Below are 4,288 nucleotides of genomic sequence, written 5' to 3'. Positions count from 1 at the left end.
CACCAGGCTCAATCAGAGATTCCTGTGTATCCACTTGGATAACAGGAGTCTCCTCTTCCCCTCCTTCTGAGAGACACCAGAGACTGTTTTTCCTTGGACAGTTCCCTCTGCCCAGCACTTCTCTGTCCTTGCTTCCATGTTTCTGACATGACAGAGATGTTTCTTGATAAATTTGTTTCTTACAAAATTTATAGTAAAATTAATATTTCAAAGATCAAAAAAAAAGTGTGGTTAAGGAAATGGGGAGTGGGGCTTAGGGGTTCAGGGAGTGGGAGGGAACCAACCAGAGCCTCCCTCCAAGGCCATAACCAGGGTACCTGCCTCTCCTGTTTAGTGTAGTTGAAGACTCTCTCACCTTGAGCCAATGTAGATGGGGCATCATTTGCCTTAGCCAACATACACAGAAACTTACTTTCCTTTAGCCAGTGTCACTGGGAACTCACTTGCTTTGACCTAGTGTGGACAGAGACTCACCTACTTGATGCAGTTTGGATGTAGATTCTCCCCTTGAGCCAGTGCAGACATGGCTTACTTTAGCTGGTTGTTTTTGCCAAAAATACCAGTTGTTGAACCCCTCTCTGTGGTGTGTGAAGAGGGCAGGTTGCAACTGTGGGAGAAGTCATATGTAATAAAGCGTTGGAGGCTCCAGGTATTCTATGGCATCATCTCCATAATAGTATGTGCAGTGTAGGGGGAGGTTTTTCTTTGGTCAGTGTCAGGCCTATCTGCACCGATGACTACATTCTTTACCAGCTACCTTCAACTCTCCTCACTTAAAGTCACCTCACAGCCTCAGCTATGTATTGTAGTTGTATGTGATTTGGGGTAGAGATATGCCTCTGTCTTATGGATGCTATTTACATAAAGCAATGTACCAATGTGGAATTACCCTTATATTTTGATCCTATTGACATAAAATTTTATAAAATGCAATATGCAAAAATGAACTTGGAAATGCCGATGTTTGCCAGGATGGGAGGCTTCAGGTTCCTTCCTTCTAACACATTCACAGGTCTGGCCCCCCAGCTTGGCTTTGGCATCTTCTTCCTGCTTTTCCCCCTAGTGGTCAGAAATGGATGTCTCTTTTTTAAAAAAATCCCTGTGATGTGTCATTTTCTTATTTATTTATTTAATTTTGTTAGGACATCAACTTTGAAATTATCAGATGCTTGGGTGTTTGTTTGTTTGTTTGTTTTAAAAAGAATGTGTTCTCATTATTTTTCTAGAGATAATATCTCAAGAGTGGTAAATCCCCCTAAGGCAAAATGACTTCCCAATTTGAGGCAGAAGCACAATATGTACATCCAGGAAATGGACATTTTATGATCCTGCTTTGTCCTAGGGAATGGATTGTCTAATTTTTGCCTGAAAGGTTACAATGTGGAGAAGACTCTGGGAGGCAGGAGAGGCATAATGAGGGTCATGGAGGAGTGTGCCCTATGAGCAAGCCCAGGACCAGCTGGACAATTCTGTGTCTGCAGGGGCAATGTTTTAGGGACAGACAAGGTGAGGCACCAAAGATAGCAGAAAACAGTTTTATTTGGTTGTAGCCAGGGTCAGAGGGCACAGCTTTTGCTGTAATCAATCAACCTCCTGTACCCCAAGTTCAGGTAGTTTTAGAATTTTATACCAACCATGTAAGGGGAGGGGCTCAGAAGTTCACAGTCTGCAGAAGTTCACATAAAAGAAGCTTTTTCTTACACCATTTTGGGCAAGTTAACCCTTCAAGGACAGCACCTGAGAAGGAGAGAGCTTCTTCATCCCTTTCTTTTCTCCCTCTGCCAGCTGTTAGTTACCATGGAGCCCAATTGGCAACTTCTCTTATCCTAAAAATGTAGACACTCTGTGAAGCCCAGCTTGAGACCAGAAGTCTTGTTTGCACATTTCTACAAACTACTATACTGGATACATTTGTGAAAAAACTAGTAAGGGGGTGTCCAGCTCCTGGAGTGCTGACTTCTTCCCCGCCAGTGGCCAAGTAAGATAGGGCAACATGAAAATAGGAAGTTTGTCTACATTGAACTCTTTTGCAGAGACTCTTTTGCTGACAGTCCTAAAAATCAGCCATGGTAAAGATTTCTGGAGAAGCCTAGTTAAGACTTCTCTATGGAGAAAAGGAGGTGCCACTACAGTTAGTCACAGTGCTGTGCAGAAATTCTGGAGGACAGGAGTGAAGTAGTGTAGAGGAGGAATTCCTTTTGTGCCTTTCATGGGCCTGGGTCTTGGGACCTGGGCTTGGATTTTCCTTGAGGCCTGCTGGGCTGGGCTGGGACTTGTTAGGCATGTGTTCTCCCTGTGGCTCCTAAAAGCAGATGCTGGCCTTCCCTTGTGAGCACTATCACTCCCCTTCTCTGGGTCCAAAAGAGGGACTGCTTCACATACTAAATTATTTAAATATGTGGGTGCCAAGCCACTTCACACTGAAGCCCTTTCATCAAGTAGCACCCAATCAATGGGTGCCATTCCTTGAGCAAATGCTTATTTTCCCACTGTGGGCCACAAATATCTATTCTCTCTGAAGCCTCTTTTGGTCCACAACTTCCTATAACCTGTTCTTGCCTTCTGGTCACAGGTGCAGTCACAGTAGGTCATCAGCAGTTGTCTACACACTCAGGTGTGTTGTCTTCACACAGCCCGAATGGTAATAGCTCTTAGTGTGCTCAGTGAGAGTGAGACCATGGCCCTGAGCGCTGCTATTGGTAGGACACCAAGGAAGCCCAGTGTACACCAGATTTCTCCAAACTTTGGGAGTGTGTAGGTGAGTGTCCAGCTCTCTGCTCTCCTAACTTATGAGTGTTGTTTGTTTTTATGTTCTTAACTGAAGAATGATTTAGACATAGCTGTTTTAGTCAGCTTTTTCACTGCTTTGACTAAAGTACCCGACCAGCACAATTAAAGAGGAGGAAGAGTTTATTTGAAGGCTCAAGGTTTTAGAGGTCTTAGTCCATAAAAGGCTGGCTCTATTCCTCAAGTCTCTAGGTGAGGCTGAATATCAAGGAAAAATAATTTATTTGTAGTAATAGACTTGCTTCCCATTGAAGGTTCCCATTGAATTGCCCTACTTCTTGACTTTGGGCTTGATAATTCATTTTAGCCAATGAAATATTAGCATATATAAAGAAAGCAGCATCTTGAACTGTGCTTGTATAGTTTGGTTTGTTCTTGCACCCCAAATATTGCCATAACAATGTATTAAGGCTAGCTCACTGGTCCAGGAAGAATTAACACATGTGGAACAGAGCTGCCCTAGATAAGCCCCATCTCAATTAATCAAAGATTCAGCCTGTAAGCATTAATAAATTATTGTTTTCTTAAGTCACTGTTTTTGGAGATGCATTGCTATTCTTATATTAAATAAGTGTCTTACTCTCAAAACAATAACTACATATTAATTATATTTCAAATAATTACATAATTATATTCATTTTATGAAATAATATGTATATTTAGTAACAATATAACATAATAATAATATTTAAAATTATTATATATATATTTTGTATATATATGTGTATATAATATATAACATATATAATATATAACATATATATTATATTATGATATACTTGATTTGCTCCAAATTTCCTGTTTAAGCACTAAAGTCCAACATTCAAGAGACCTCTCAATCCAGGGCAAAATGAAGTTAATTATCTTAGAATCTCACAATAGAGTCTGCAAATTTTTAAGCATCTTTTACCACTTTCTTTTAATCTTATAACATATTTCTCATCTCACACCTCCCAGACCTAAAGACAAGACTATATTTGTGTGTGTGTGAATTATATAAAACTACATATAATATACTATGAATATAAATATAGTACTTATGTAGACTATATACTGTATAAAACAAAATATTAATCATATAGTTTAATAATAATACAAAATTAATGTTTATGGCATATTTTATTTTTGCTTCTTTAAAATAAAACTTATAAACATGTAAAATTGAGTTTCTCTTACTTTCTTAAAAATACTATTGAAACAAATTAAGAGACAAACTTAATTTATATGCTAGAAAATGATGAATGAAAGCTTTTTCTTTAGCAAGAAAGTATTCCCATACGTTTCCACTATTATAATATACATTGGATTGTAAATCAAAAAAATTTACTCAGTGTTCATTTTGGTCAAAATATTGTGGGAAAATATGTTTTTAAAAGTTCTTTAAATAAAAAAGGCAGACAGAAAAAGGAGTGAAGTGAAATTGCCAAATATTAGAAACACATTAAATGTGCGCGCGCACACACACACGGAATATATGTTTATTCCATTTGTTAAAATCTCA

Source organism: Marmota monax, unplaced genomic scaffold (assembly GCF_021218885.2).
Source record: "Marmota monax isolate L192 unplaced genomic scaffold, Marmota_monax_Labrador192_F-V1.1 WCK01_AAM20220418_F8-fsc00049, whole genome shotgun sequence".
Taxonomy (NCBI): Eukaryota; Metazoa; Chordata; class Mammalia; order Rodentia; family Sciuridae; genus Marmota; species Marmota monax.
The sequence above is the reverse complement of the archived record's forward strand: the minus strand, read 5'-3'. Positions refer to the sequence as shown.